Below are 16660 nucleotides of genomic sequence, written 5' to 3' on the forward strand. Positions count from 1 at the left end.
TGCGTGGTTGGTTAAAAGTGCAGATTCGAAGCTCAGCTCTACAATTAGCTGGGTAACTTGAACAAGTCAACCTTCCCATTGATAAAACTTCATAGGTGTCTTGTAAGGATTAAAAATATTCGTGTAAAACACTGGCATGTAAAGCACTGAACAAATATGCTCTGATTAGAACCAGAATAACAGTCTAATCAGGAGACTGAATAAAAATATATACTATGTTTTTGCCTATGTATACATGCCTATGATAAAGTTTGTTTTATAAATTAGGCACAGAAAGGAGATTAAAACAGTAGCTAGTAATAAAATGGAACAGTTATAACAATATACTGTAATAAAAGTTGTGTGGAGGTGGTCTCTTTCTCTCTCTAACACTGTAACACTTGTGGACTTTCCTTGACTTCAGGTAACTGAAATCCCAGAAAGTGAGAGAACATGACCTTGGATAAGCGTCGGGGAGTATATTGTAGTATATAATGAAGTCATTGACCTTGTGGAAAAATTGACCTTGTGTGCAGAAAAATAATTTTAGTGGCCCATTGTCCCTGATGAGTTTGGTTCTGTGAAAGAGGCCCTAGATGTTCTCCCTTGACAATATAGTTCTAGTAATTTTTGCAAATGGAAAATGGTAACTTTAAAGCTGCATAAGCAAACATTACCATGCTACTTGTAATATAGAATGGTGCTTTTTTGCCTTCTAAGATAAGCAACAAACATATCATCATCGTTTATCTTGAGTAATAAATGTACATTATGAAATATTTTCAGAAAAGAGTAAAAATCAATTAAGTTATGCTGTTTAAAGTATCAGTTCTAATTTTTCAAGATGTTATATCCAAGCTCATAAAGCATTTTGAAGTATAGAAGAGGGGTGTGTGCAGGCTTATGTGTGGCCCTTTACTGTGGTCAGTTGATGAGCTTTCCTCCTAGTGTATAGGCATGAATAAATGAGAAGAGTTAGAAATATGTGCTAGATCTGAATCCGATTATACAGAGGAAATCAAAGACTGATGACCAATTTGAGGTTCAGTGAATCTAAACAAACCAAACAGAATCTTTTTTTTTTTTTAAGATGGAGTCTTGCTCTGTCTGTCACCTAGGCTGGAGTGCAGCGGTGCAATCTCAGCTCATTGCAACTTCCTCCTCCTCCTGGGTTCAATCGATTCTCATGCCTCAGCCTCCCAAAAAGCTGGGATTACAGGTGCATGCCATCATACCCAGCTAAATTTTGTATTTTTAGTAGAGACAGAGTTTCACCATGTTGGCCAGTCTGGTCTCAAACTCCTGACCTCAGGTGATCCACCCACCTCAGCTTCCCAAAGTGCTGGGATTACAGGCATGAGCCATCACATCAGGCCCCAAATAGAATCTTCATAAAGGTATTTTATGCAAAGATAGAATGAATCCTGGGCTGGGTGTGGTGGCTCACACGTGTAATCCCAGCACTTTGGGAGGCTGAGGTGGGAGGATCAGTTGAGCCCAGGAGTTTGAGACCAGCCTGGGCAACACAGCAAGACCTCATCTTGACTACAAATTAAAAAATTGTCTGCATGTGGTGACATGCATCTATTAGTCCCAGTTATGCAGAAGACTGAGGTGAGAGGATCACTTGAGCCCAGAGGTCAGGGCTGCAGTGAACTATGATCCAGCCGCTGCACTTAAGCTGGGGCAACAGAGCAAGACTCTGTCTCTTTAAAAAAAAATTGACTCTCATGTTTAAAATTTGGTAATGTAAATTTATTTATTTATTTTGGTTTGGTGTTTTCTGTGTAGCATACTATCACAAACTGAATGGTTTAAAACAACATAAATTTATTATCTAACGGTTTCAATGCTGAGGAGTCTTGGTGGCCCTCTGTTGAGTCTCAAGGCTGCAGTAACATGCAGTAACATGTTCCTGTATGGGGCTACTTCCTGCTCCTCTTTCAAGATCTTGTGTTTGTTGAGGCCCTATTGAAGGTCCTCTCAGGGCATGACAGTTTATTTCTTCTAGACTAGAGGGAAAATTTCTTCATTCAGAAAGGGGACTCAATCCCTCTTTGAAGGGCATTCAGCTGATTAAGTTAGACCATCCATTTTACTCTCTTTATTGATTCATTCATAATCAAGTGATGTTAGATCTTAATTCCATCTGCAGAATTGTGTCACCTTTGCCACATCACATAATTAAGAGAGTGACATCCTTTCATATTATGGGTCCCACTCATACTTAAAGAGAATGGGTTTTGCAGGAGTGGGAATTATGAGGGTCATCTCAGAATCCTGCTCACCACAGGTGTTATTATTAGGCAGCCATCATAAATACACCAAAAACTAAAAGATGAGAATGCTCATTTCTTTCCTACTTTATGTGTTCACAGATTTGGGAAATGCTGTGAAACATCAGATGACCTATCATTCTTTTGCCTTCAGGCAAACTGTGTTGTGTCACATTGGTTCTGATCCATCCTGTAAGGAAAGTAAACTCCAATAGCTCATTAACTAGTCATTAACAGTGCTGTCATAATTAGTTAGCTGAACTTAACACTTTCTGCAAGGAAGAATTCTCTTTGCTATGGTTTAAGCTAATTTATACCATTATTGTCAATAAATGTGTTGAAAAATTATAACGCAATTCTTTTGAAATGTAAAGGATTATGACCCTTCCAAATTAAGGTTTATGGTTGGGTCTCTCCTGAAAAATATGCATTTATTTGCCTACATAAACTAGCTAATATTCTATAGTCCTAAACAGCATCTGTTTTTTCATATGTATCAGTATGAAATGATAATGTCCTCTGACACCCCAGTTATAAAGTATTAATGATTTCCTCACTTCAGTAAGTAGATTTAGGTGAATAGCTATGACTTACGTTTTTCAAAGAAAAAAATAGTGAGAACATACTTTTTAATACTGTTTATTTACTGGTTGCTCAGTAAATTTTCCTTAAAAAGTGGCTCCTTCATATACTCCATACAGGTCCTTCCCTGCTCAGCCTGTGCATATCCTACGTCGTTTTATTTTCAAAGTGCTGCTGATTGTCTGATTTGTTCAGGATTTTTCTTGTTATAACTGTAGCAATAATTAATTTGCTAACACCAGGGAACGCTGGCCGGAGTAATTGTCTAATTCAGTGCTTTTCGCAGTAACCATGCTAAAGGAATAGGGCTTATTTATTTATTTTGTAAATTTTATATCTATTGCAAAGGTATATTTTTGTGAAATAAAATGAAAATCAATTAATAGAAAAATGAAATTTAAAAGGATTGACAAATCATAAACCTTAATTAAATTCCACAGCCATAAAATTACTCTTTCGAAACTGTTTTAAAAGTGTGTAAACACTCCCAATTTGGGTACTTTTCTTGTGGACTGGTAGGCACAGTTCCCAGATTAGCAGCATCTGAGTAGCATAATCTGAGTATAATCTAAATAGCTCTCGTTTACTTTATTTGAGTATTTAAGACATAACTAAATTACTGTTTTCGGTTTGAAAATGGCATTACAAAACTACAATAGAAGATTTTCCCATTAAATGATTTTACATGAGAGTGGTATGCTCTACTTTAACACTTAACTTTCTATTTTAGTGATGAATAGCAATGGCCTTTTCCTTAAAGTAATCGTAATGCTTTTGTATAAAGGGAGCCTGCTATTTGACTGTTAGAAGCTGTAGTTCCTTGCCAGAATTTTGTTGTTTATAAGCAAATTTGGCTTTTAATGTGTTCTCTTTAGAATATTTACTATTTGCCATGAATTCAAACACTTGCTGTCAGCAAATGAACTATTTTGATACTGCAGTGAAAAGGAGGACTGCATATTCTTTATTCGTAGTTTCAGTAAATCAGCTAATCTGAAGGTAACTAGTCTTTTTTGATGGCTTCTGAGGTTATTTCTATATAATCAAGAAGCAGATATATGCTAAATTGTTAATCCTCAAAGATTTGATGTCCAAGAATGAAGATAAAAACAATTAATGCATGCCCAGGGCAGGTTGAGTTCTCTTTACACTTAAAAAAAAGTGTATATGAATGTATGTATGTATGTGTGTGTGTATGTATACGTATATGTGTGTGTGTATGTATGTGTGTGTGTGTGTGTATACATATATATATATATGTTTAAAGTATATTTGGTCTATGAGTCTGACACTTTATAAAAGTCTCCATTGATTACTCAGATCTCAGAGTGTCTGCCAAAGTGTAAAAGTATAAATAATTATCCCTGCATTGAAACACATCCAGAATTAAACAATATATTCTTGCAAAAGGCAAAAGTTTTCAAGGAATGGAATGTGCCATTTAAGTTTAGTTCAGATGTTCAGTTAGCAAATAGTGAGAATTGCAGAGCTTTTTCATTTTGTGGACCTCAGTTTCTTTCCAGGCATCTGTGCACATTGGAATTAAAATGCATGAAAAAAATGTGTTGTGTTTTTTTTTTTTTTCTGACAAAGCCTCTTTTGCTTATTTTCTATTTGTTTGACTGGAGATTTTTCTAACAGCCTGTTGTCAGTGATGTTCTATGTTGCATGTAGGATTTTATCTAATGAAACAAAGGCATAAATTATATGAAAAGACTAATACAAGATTATCTGTTTTTTTAATGCCTTTCGATGCAGTTCTTACTAGATTATATCTGTCACTATATACTTCTTCCTGAACAGTTGTCTCAAGAACTTTTATAGAGTTTTTTCCAGACTGTTAAGATACACTAGTTTCCTAGAAAATCAGAGTTACATGTTTTAAGACTCTTTAGGGTTCTTATTCTGTTTTTTAGTAGGTCACTTAAAATGAGTTGAATTAAACTAGATCTTTTTACAAAGATGCTGCATCTTCCAGATAATAGTTACAATGTCAGGTCAAGAAGAATATCAATATAAACTGCTAGACATACTCTTGCTAAACTTCCTAGAGTAGCTTTTCCCTTTAAATGATTTTCAGGATAAGCTCACAACAAATACATTATTGATAAATTTCCTTATAAATAACATCGTGGATGTTATTCATCAAGGATGAAAATTTTCAAGAAAGAGAATGCAGTGGCCATGATGGTAAGAGATATCTGCTGAAATCTTACCAACAGAAATTGTCCAACACCTTGGTGACCACTATAATTAATTATTGCACTAAAATATTAACTGTTATTACATTTTATGTGCACATCATTTAAAGTATCTTGGCAAGATGATCCTTAAACATGAATATTTTAATTTATTTGCAATTTGGCTAAAAATATGGAATGGGCATTTAAAGCCAGATGTTGCCTCATAAACCTCACATCTAAAAATTAAGTATTCTCTTCTTTGCGAACAACTTCAGTTAGGGGATGGCTAGGCCTTTTCTCAGGGCTCCATAGAATGAAAGAAAGAGAAAGTATGTTTAAGGACTATAAATGGATGAAGCCACCACAACATTTACTGCATCATGGGAAATTTTAGGAGACCAGAATTGTTGATTCCAAATTATCTGTAAGATCATTCTGTAGATGTCAGATAGTCCTGAAATAAAATTCTTTGCGTTTTCCTTTATCTTCTCTGACCATCCTCATTTGCAATGAGAAGGTGAATTAAGGCACATTTATGCACCTTGAAAGAGATCAAGCATTCTTAGTAGTGTAGGAGGCAGTCATCAACTGTGACAAAATTTGATTTTGTGTTCATCTGCCTCACTTTCCCTATCCTTCTACCATGACATTTATTCTTTTCTGGGGTATCAGTGCCCAAACGCTCTTCCTAGATTGATCAAATTCAAATTGTTATTTTTATGTTTCACCCATGATTTGAGCCTTCTCCCCTCCAAAATTCAAAGGAACCCTTCTGTCTCAAACCATTGGATAAACAGAATCTTCCTAGTGATGTTATTTTAAAGAGAGTTTATTAGCACAGATAAATCTCTACTGTGTAGGCCATTTAACTGCAGACTGTATTTTTTTTTTTTTTTTTTTTTTTTTTTTTTTTTGAGACAGAGTTTCGCTCTTGTTACCCAGGCTGGAGTGCAATGGCGCGATCTCGGCTCACCACAACCTCCCCCTCCTGGGTTCAGGCAATTCTCCTGCCTCAGCCTCCCGAGTGAGTAGCTGGGATTACAGGCACGCGCCACCATGCCCAGCTAATTTTTTGTATTTTTAGTAGAGACGGGGTTTCACCATGTTGACCAGGATGGTCTTGATCTCTTGACCTTGTGATCCACCCGCCTCGGCCTCCCAAAGTGCTGGGATTACAGGCTTGAGCCACCGCGCCAGGCCTCAGACTGTATTTTTTAAGAGATAATTATTTTGTAGTCTGTTCTGATTGTGATTGCTACTGCCAAACACTGTTTCAGAAGAGGAGCTGCTGGTGTATCTGCTTCTGAAAGTTTGCTTACCAATGTCTTGGCATAAAGTCGTGGAGCAGGTTTTGAAAGAATAGTTCTAATTTACACTCCCACCAACAATGTAAAAGCCTTCCTATGTCTCCACATCCAGGAGGATGGATGCAGCAAACCACCATGGCATGTGTGTACCTATATAACAAACCTGCACGGTCTGCACATGTACCCCAGAACTTAAAGTATAAAAAGAAAAGAATGGTTCCCGGGGTTCCCCCTTTCTAACATCAGATACTGTCTCCTTAGAGCATTAGATTATGTTCTAAAACAAAGTCATCCTTTTAAATAGGTATCAGTGGTGCATAATAAAGTAGTTCTGATAAACTGAGCATGGCCAGGATAAAACTGCTCTGTATGTTGTATCTTGTAATAATAAAGCAAAAGCCTTTTTAATAAGATTATAGATACCTGAATACCCATGCGGTAGATTGAGGGACAGAACGTTAGGTTAAGGATTAAGTTGTTTTGAAGGATTTGGACTTGAAGAAGCGTAAAAGATAGTTGAGTGTTACCCATAAAGAACTAAATGATAACAACCAACATTAGAGGAAAGTGTGGCCTTATTTACTTTTTTTCCTGCTTGCTATGATTTTTCTATTTTTTGTCATTCTGAATTGAAGGTCAAAAATCTGCTCCATATACAACATAATACAAATTTATCACAGGCAAGTACTCTGCAAAGTTGTTTATAAATAATGAGGGAGGGACTTCAAAATATTTAAAGCAATTATTCCTTTAAAAGTGTATCAGAGAAGATTTCCAGCATTTTTTAAGAGACAGAACTGGATTTCCACCTTATGTCTAGTTAAGTACATTTATGAATACTTTTCTGATGCTTTTATCTGACAATGAGAATGGTTCTGTTTCTGACCTTGGTAATGTGGTAGGTTAAAAACAATGCAAGTTTTATCTTTAAGGGGAAAAATCATGAGTTGGCAATGGATGAAAACTGGAAATTAAGAGATCTTTGGAATCTTCAATTAATATTACATATAATTTAGTTTTGCATTTTGTAGATGCCCGGAAAATACCAGGTATTCTGGTAATGTATATTTCTGACCAATCCTTCATCTCTCCTAATTTCAGACACAGCGTGATGAATGTTAGACTTTTTTATTTTAATTTTATAGAACTTGTTTGTACTTCCTTGTGTAGTATTTGGTGACAATTCATAATTATAATTTTGACAAGCTAGGAGAATCATATCAGCAAAACTTGACTGAAAATAACTATTAAGGTCTATTAAAATGCACCTATGGGACATAGTATTAACACGTAGAATTTATGCAAAACCACTAATTTTTCTCACATAGCCTAAGGCAGAATTTCTCAACCTCAGGACTACTGACATTTTGGATCAGATAGTTCTTTGAAGTGGTGGGGGTGGGGGCGCTGTCCAGTACATTGTAGGATTTTAGCAGCATCCTTGGCCTCTGCATGGTAAAGGTCAGCAAGCAACCCCTCCTGAAGTCATGACAATAAAACATGTCTCCAGATATCATCAGATGTCTCCTGCAAAATCACCCCTGGTGGAAAACCTCTGCTGTAGGGTTTTACTTTAATGCAGATATCTAGTTGAATCTGCATAGTAAATTGGCCCATGATACGTATTCCTGTTGCCAGTGGTGTCTAATTCTGGCTAACTCTCATAATATTGATATGGTGTTTGCATTTTGCTGAAACTTTGTCATATCAGTGAGTTTTTTTTCATTAATTCCGATAACGAGTATGGTTTTAAAACAGGTAAATTGGGTAGTTCAAATTATTTTCTAAATTAAGCTGTTAAATTTAGTGCTTGGTGAAGCAGGAAGTGTAATTATGTAATGCACAGTCCAATGTCCAGGGGTAAAATTCCCTTGTTCCTGGACATCTGTGAATTTCCTGAAGGAAAATTTTGCAGTGAAACATGTCTTTAGCAGAAAGGTACTAGTGTCTGTTCTTTCCTGCTGGGTCTAGAGCGGAAATGAGACAATCTATCCTGCCCATGTACATACTGTGTAAAATGCTTTGTAGATACCAGGAATGCTGGACAGTTGCCAGGGTGGCTTGTGGGCAAGCTGTAATTAACATGGACACACACTCTTGCTAAGGGTATTTGTTTCACCTGGGAAAGCTGTATAGTAAACTAATGAAGATTTTTTTTTTTCCCTTGGCTGAAAGTACTTGGCTTTTTTCACAGAGGAACAATTACAGAGACCCCAAAACAATAAAAGCACTTTGGAGACAGGCTCATGACACTATGACACTTTACTTAGACGCGTATATTCAGTCTTATATGTGGCTCTGAAATTTTATAGGGCTGGCCTGAACTCTGATATACTAAAAATATCTTGGTGAGTATGAAAAGAATACCAAGTGTTTCTGCTCAGCTACTTTTTCTGTAAATGGAGAATGCTTGTTGTCTTTTTTTTTTTTTTTGAGACGGAGTTTCGCTGGAGTGCAATGGCGCGATCTTGCCTCCTGGGTTCAGGCAATTCTCCTGCCTCAGCCTCCTGAGTAGCTGGGATTACAGGCACGCGCCACCATGCCCAGCTGAGTTTCTGTTTTTTTTTTTTTTTTTTTTTTTAGTAGAGACGGGGTTTCACCATGTTGACCAAGATGGTCTCAATCTCTTGACCTCGTGATACGCCTGCCTCGGCCTCCCAAAGTGCTGGGATTACAGGCCTGAGCCACCGTGCCCGGCCATGCTTGTTGTCTTATAGGACAGTGCACTCACAAGAGTGACACCACAAAGTGGTGTATTATCGAAGCAGAAATCCCACTGATCACTGTCTACATTGGTTAGGAGGGAATGCTATTAGGTGAGGGAAAATGTGAACTTCGAGTCTCTGTTACGGAGTAATCTTTTTGCTTTATTCTATCAAAAAGTACTATCTCTGCTTCTTTTTCTTCTTTGTATAAAGAAGAAATAATATATTTCACTTCTTTAGTTGATGAGGCTCTTAAATATTTCAGATGCATTCTTCTCTTACTGTCTGATATGATTTGGCTGTGTCCCCACCTAAATCCAATCTTGAATTCTAATTACCATCATCCCCATGTGTGGTTGTTGGGGGGGCCAGGTGGAGATAATTGAATCAGGGGGGCAGTTTCTCCCATCCTGTTCTCATGATAGTGAGTTGGTTCTCGCAAGAGTTGATGGTTTTCTAAGGGACTTCCTCCTTTGCTGGACACTCATTTCTCTCTCCTGCTGCCGTGTGAAGAAGGATGTGTTTCATTCAATTTCCACCATGATTGTCAGTTTTCTGAGACCTCCACAGCCCTGCGGAATTGTGAGTTAATTAAACCTCTTTTTTAAAAAAAAAAAATAAATAAATTACCCAGTCCCAGGCAGTTCTTTAATAGCAGCTTGAGAACAGACTAATACATTGTCTTAGGAAAGACTGAAAGACCCACGTTGATGTGGTTACTGTCTCCTTTTAATATTGTCCTCTCCATAATACTTTTTTTGTATGTCATTTTATTTACAAAATGTAAATATGTTACATTCTCACTATATGCAAAATCTAATGCATTTTTCACACACTGATCTTCCCCTTTTTTAAAGTACTCAATGTTTATACATGAGCCGAAGAATCACTGCCTTTTTACCTACTATCTGTAGTCTATTCTATACCTACTATCACTTTATTTGCATTCGGCTCTTCCCTTTGTTTACTGTCATGTTGGATGTGAGTAGGACCCTCTGGTTTTTGCCTGTAGCCTAGCCAAATTATTAATAATTCCCTTTCACTCTCAAAAGTGTTCAGGTCAGAAAACAGATTTCATGGTGGCCCTATGCTGAGGCTATCTTACTAATACATCTGCCATCTGGTGTCATCTTTAGGAAATCTGGATTCTATATTTCTAATGTGTATATGTGTATATAATGTGTATATGTATATATGATGAAACTATATCAACTTCTATACATATATGAAGATTGTAGATATATTAATTTGAATAAGCCACAATGACTAAGAAACACTTTTTGCCTCTTCATATGCTGGATCACTCTTTCCTTTACGTGTGTTAAAAAATGGGATAATTACTATGTATTATATTCCACAATAGCAGTTTGAGCTTTAAACAGCTGTAAGTAGCCAAATTATACAAACTGTTAATATCAAAAACAATCCTAATTTAGGCATTACAGATGACACTGCTATTGAGTATCCACATGGGTTGACTTGTGTTCCCCCAAAATTCCTGTATTGAATTTCTAGCCCCAATGCTTCAGAATGTGACCTTAATTTGAAATTGGGTCTTTGTAACTAGTTAGGATCAGATCGTATTAGAGTAGGATGGGCCCTTAATCCAGTATGATGCATGTCCTTGTAAAAAGGAGAAATTTGGACACAGACACGTACACAGGCTCTGTAAATGGAGAGTGCGTCTGAAGATTGGAGTTATGCTGCCACCAACCACAGAACTACTAGTAGCAAAGGGAGAGTTTCTTATAAGAGTTTCTCTTAATTTCAGACTTCTAGTTCCTGAACCCTGAGACAATGCATTTATGTTGTTTTAAACCACGCAGTTGGCAATATTTTGTTATGGTAGCCTGAGCAAATGAATCCAGACATTGTTCCCTTTGTTTTGCTGCTCTGTTGGGATGATCATGACATCACTATTCAGTCATGTAAGGACTGGTGGGTCATATTGTCATCATAATACTACAGTTAATTCAATGATTACATTTTAAATGAGATTTTTAAAATTATGTATTTAAATTTTTGTTTCTTTTTTTGAGATGGAATCTCGTTCTGTTACCCAGATGGGAGTACAGTGGAACGATCTAAGCTCACTGCAACCTCTGCCTCCCAGGTTCAAGTGATTCTCCTACTTCACCCTCCCAAGTAGCTGGGATTACAGGTGCTCACCATCAGGCCCAGCTAATTTTTGTATTTTTAGTAGAAATGGGGTTTCACCATGTTGGTCAGGCTGGTCTTGAACTTCTGACCTCAAGCAGTCCACCTGCCTTGGCCTCCGGAAGAGCTGAGATTACAGATGTGAGCCACCTCACCTGGCCTGAGATATTATTAAAAAATAATTCCTTTAGAATATTTAGTATTAAATCTTTCTTGTGTTTGGATTCCCAGATATGATCTTTTACTGCTTATGTGTACATGTACTGATCTACACACATTGATTCATCTATCTTGCTTTTCTTCTGGGCATTTTTTCATTTTTTCTCTTATAAGAAAATATACATTAATTAAGATTAAATCTAAAGCAATAAGCCAGATTTTTTTTTAAAGATGTAGTGCATTAAGCTAAAGACAAAATTCAAAATCTTATGTGGCACACAGCCTATCAGTGGGTAAGAGTCATATATAACCTACCTGACCAGACTTAGAATATATATGCAATCTTGCCCATTTATTAGGTCCTACAGACCAAAATTTCAGGTATTTTTTTTTTAGACGGAGTTTCACTCTTGTCACCCAGGCTGGAGTGCAATGGCATGATCTTGGCTCATTGCAACCTCTGCCTCCTGGGTTCAAGCGATTCTCCTGCCCCAACCTCTTGAGTAGCTGGGACTACAGGTGCCCACCACCATGCCCAGCTAATTTTTTTATTTTTAGTAGAGACGGGTTTCATCATGTTGGCCAGGCCTGTATCGAACTGCTGACCTCAGGCGGTCTGCCCTCCTTGGTCTCCCAAAATGCTGGAATTACAGGTGTGAGCAGTCAGTTTCAGGTATTTTTATGCAACTTGCAGACTTCGTGCCTCAGGAATTTTTCTAGCATTTGTGGACAGAGAGATTTATATCTGATGTGTCTTCCTGTACTCTTCTCTGGTACAACTACAGGGGATCTTTCCAGGTTTGGAAAATGTGTCATAGGTGAATAGGATGATTCTTGCCAGACAGATTTCCCAAGAAATGAAGAGAAACTTTAGGCTTTTAAAGACTTACTTAATAAAAAAGGGAGCTAATTTAGAAAGTTGTTGTTTCTTCTTCCTCTAAATAAGGTAATGTGAGAATAGTACTGTCTAATTTGGGACATGTTAAGTTAAGATAGTATGAGTTTGTTAATATGTGCATTGATAGAATGATAATGATGTGATTGTCAATATGAATGAGTAGCTATAACCAGTGCATTAAACCCTCAGTTTTACAGGTGTACACTTCTATGGTGTATGGGCATGTAGAATCACAGCCCACGCTCATTTTGAGCTGTTAGTGCTGGCTCTTGAATGTTAAGTTCAAGTACTTGAAGAAGAAATTTTTACAATAAACATTCTGGATCAGAATCACTTGTAGGCTGAATCAGTATGGTGTGTCTTCTCTTACAGGACTTGACACTGTGTTCACCCTGGCCTCCCTGGATGGAATGCTTTATACATACTTTTAATACTCATTACCTCTCTTGCTTCCCACAAATTAGTATGTAATAGATTATTATCAATAGTGATGTTTAGTAGGTCTTCTTGCTATTTATTTCTTCTGCCATGTTTGTTTCATGTTTCCTTAACCAGTTCTGTAATATATTTGTGGGGTCAGATGTGATCGTGGCATTTCATACTAGCCAGGGGTCCTTGGGTACAGCAATAAACATCTCTGAGTCTTCATTCCTCATCAGTATAATGCATTCAAATTCACTCTCTTCACTAGCACCATATGTTGTGACATTCAAATGAGGCAATGTATATGTGAATACTTTGAAGACCGTAGAGCATAATATTTACATGTGACATCAGGCTATTCATCATCTTCACCAAGCTATCACGTTGGATTTTTATACCATTAATCTTTCCTTTAGGTAGGAGAATGGGCTGTTGAGGACTGCTCTATTCTGAGCTCATCTTGTATCTGAAATGAAGTTTAGACATCATCTAGTTCAGACACCAGTAATTGCGTGCTATGATTTTGCTCCATAAGCTGCCTCCAGGTTTACTTGTTGACCGACCAAATAAAATTTTGACTGTACTCTTTTTATGTCTTAGATTATTATTCTAGTACTTCATTAGTTAAAGTTTTGGTAGATGTAAGTTATTAATGTTATTCAGGATATTATATCATCAATAAAATCATTCAAAGTATATTTTTATTTTATATATATGTTATGTTCTTTGTTAGTGAGTATATGTGTGTCTGTATATATATTGATCAAATAATTTAATAGGCATTTCCCATCATAGTTCAAGCCGTGTGTTAGTGTCTGAAGAAACAAAGCCAATAGGACAAGACTGTTTCTTAGATCATTTATAGGCTCATTTTAACAACAATTCACACATTAAGTATTTATATCTACCACCTTAAAAGCTTTATATTTTTCCTAAATTACTTTGTCTTTACAAAGGATTTGATTGCAATTAAGATTTGTTTTTTATAGTGTAGCCATTTGGGAAAGAATGGTAATATCTCAACAAATGTTTTCCTGCCAAGTATGAATAATAGAACAAGCATTTATTTTCCTAAGGAATGATGGGGCTTGAGAACCAAACCCAGTGTCAGCCATTGTCCTGGGGCTCCCCAGGGAGACGTGGATCACGAGGGTGAAGCTCTGTAGCCAGGCAGAGGTGGGAAGACTCGGAAGAGGCACTTCACAGCCGTGGCCTTAAATGCAGACACAACACTTCTTTGGCAGAGAAACCAGGGCATGAGTAGAAAAAAACTTGCTGATGACCCATTTTCCTTGGGTAAATGTTGGATGAGATGAAAAATTAATAAGTTAATACAAAGTTTATTTTGCACAGATACAAAAATTGTTCCTCAGACAAAATATAAAAGATTAAAAGTGATTGACTAAGAAATGTTTAACTAAGAACTACTTGGAAATGTTATGTAAGAAATACTGAGGTAGTCTATAAAAATCTGTTTGACTTGGCCTGGCGCAGTGGCTCACACCCATAATCCCAGCACTTTGGGAGACCATGGTGGGTGGATCACAAGGTCAAGAGATCAAGACCATCCTGGCCAAAATGGTGAAACCTCGTCTCTACTAAAAATACAAAAATTAGCTGGGCATGGTGGCGTGCACCTGTAGTCCTAGTTACTTGGAAGGCTGAGGCAAGGAGACTCACTTGAGCCTGGGAGGCGGAGGTTACAGTGAGCTGAGATTAATCCACTGCACTCCAGCCTGGCAACAGAGCAAGACTCCATCTCAAAAAAATTAAAAAATCTGTTTGACTTGAAAACATAGAAATAATATATAGATATGGGGCTGATTCAAATAATAATACTTCTCTAATTTTTAAGGTTAAATTATTACAGGTAAGAGAATTTAGCAAACTAAATTCTTCACTTTTAACAAACTTAATGCTTCTTTGAATGGCTTATAAACATTTTAGAGCTTTCTTCTTTTGTCATTTGACAAAAATAACTTGGGAAATATTTTGTTATTCTGAATTCTGAATTTAACACAATGTTTTGATAATCTTATGGGAAATGTATAATGTTCACTCTAAATAGACTTTTTGAATACTAAGTACTTTTTAACAGGTTTCTGCATTGTTTTCCCCATTTATAACCAAGAATTGATGATTTTCTGATCAGAAAATCATCAATTCTTGGTATATATTTCAAAAATAAACTGAGTAGTTACCAAGAGACTAACAAATGATTTCCATGTTCTTTGACAACCAAATCAGAGAAAATGGTTTAAATAGTTACAAGCACTAGGCCAGGCACAGTGGCTCATGCCTGTAATCCCAGCACTTTGGGAGGTGGAGGTGGGCAGATTACTTTAGGTGAGGAGTTTGAGACCAACCTGGCCAACATGGTAAAACCTCATCTCTACTAAAGATATAAAAAATTAGCCAGGCTGATAGTGCACACATGTAATCCCAGCTACTTGGGAGGCTGAGGCAGGAGAATTCCTTGAACCTGGAGGCGAAGGTTGCAGTGAGCTGAGGTTGTGCCTTTGCACTCTAACCTGGGTGACAGAGCAAGATTCTGTCTCAAAAAAAGAAAAAAAAAAGATACAGGCACTGATAGTTTTGAACACAGTTGCAAACATGTAAGTGGAATCCTAAAGCCCTGAATGGTTTCTGGAAGACTGATCATGTGTCTAGATACAAATACCTGTGAGATGTGGCCTGTTTTGTTTTTGTGTTTTTAATGCACAGATAACATTGTATATATTTATTGTGTACATGATATATTGAAGTATATAATACAGGCCTGGTGTCTTGATCAAAATTTACTTTTAAAAACTACCTGTCATGTGTTTGGTGACATCTATGTGGATGGCAGCTCAATAGAACCATTTGAGATAGAGGTAAAGAGGTAATAATTAACTATGAAAGAGGATTTTTTTTGGATTTGCAAATTCAGATATGGTGTGTCTGTGTGTATGTGTGTGGGTGTGGGTGTGTGATTTAGTTTTCATTTTGGCTTGAGGTAAGGAGTTTAACATCTTTAGGTACTCTCAATTGCTTTGAAAAATTATGTTACTTCTCAACAAATTTAGACATGTCCTGTGCATGCCTGTTGTGAGAAATGCATTAAGGTGCTGAAGTTTCTCCAGTGAAGACTTCTACTGAGGAAAAATTCCCCAAGATATTTTCTACTTCTAGCTTTTCTGCTCCATATGCTAGAAAGAATGGGAAGAGGCAAGGTGTCCACATACCTATATGGAGAAAAGGCTTTGAGGTTTTAGATTCTTGGATGTACATATTAGGTGCTTATTGAAAAATGTCAGCAACATTTTAGATAATATTGCTTCTTTATCTTTTGAGCCATCAGGTGTTTATTTGGCTATAAATTTGTTGTTAGCAATAATAACAATTGGTGGCATCTGTTGAGTGCTAGATACCAAGCAGTATGGTAGTGTTTTGCTTATATTATTTAATTCTGGTCTCAATTCTGTAAAACAGGGAAAGACATTATTTTCTCTTTTTTAATAAATGAAGACACTGAAGTGTTGAGCAGTTAAATCACCTGTTCTGGACTATATTGACAATAATAGTGGGGCAAGGCTGTAATTCATGTCTATCTGATTTCAAACTTTCAACCACTACATTACATTCCCCTTTCAGGCAGAGCTGCTCGGCATTTATGAGAAATATGGCCTTACATGGAGGGCCATTAAAAGATGTTGTTAACAAGTTTATAGTTTCACTTTCTCTAGACTGATGGTTGTTAACTGGAAGACATTTAGACTGCCATCTCTCTAGATAAAGGAATGGCTTTTAAAACTCTTGCTTCTCTCAAAGAATAAAGTATTAATGGAGTAAACATTTTGTTTTCCAGAATAATACATGTGAAAAAAAATCTTCAAAGTAAAATAGGCAAATGAATATCAAAGAAGGTTATTTTAGAATGTAATCCTGTGAGAGAGAGGGCAGTCTTGAAAGATTAAAAAAGATTCTTTTTATGATTATGAATTTGAAA

The 16660-nt window shown here is 36.7% G+C and overlaps 1 protein-coding gene across 15 annotated transcripts in view; it reads left to right on the forward strand.

Moving 5' to 3' along the window:
* CACNA2D1 (calcium voltage-gated channel auxiliary subunit alpha2delta 1) overlaps positions 1 to 16660 on the forward strand; it is a 500040-nt gene that overhangs the window by 15730 nt on the left and 467650 nt on the right. The gene's annotated exons all lie outside the window — the stretch shown is intronic.

This window comes from Callithrix jacchus, chromosome 11 (assembly GCF_049354715.1).
Source record: "Callithrix jacchus isolate 240 chromosome 11, calJac240_pri, whole genome shotgun sequence".
Taxonomy (NCBI): Eukaryota; Metazoa; Chordata; class Mammalia; order Primates; family Cebidae; genus Callithrix; species Callithrix jacchus.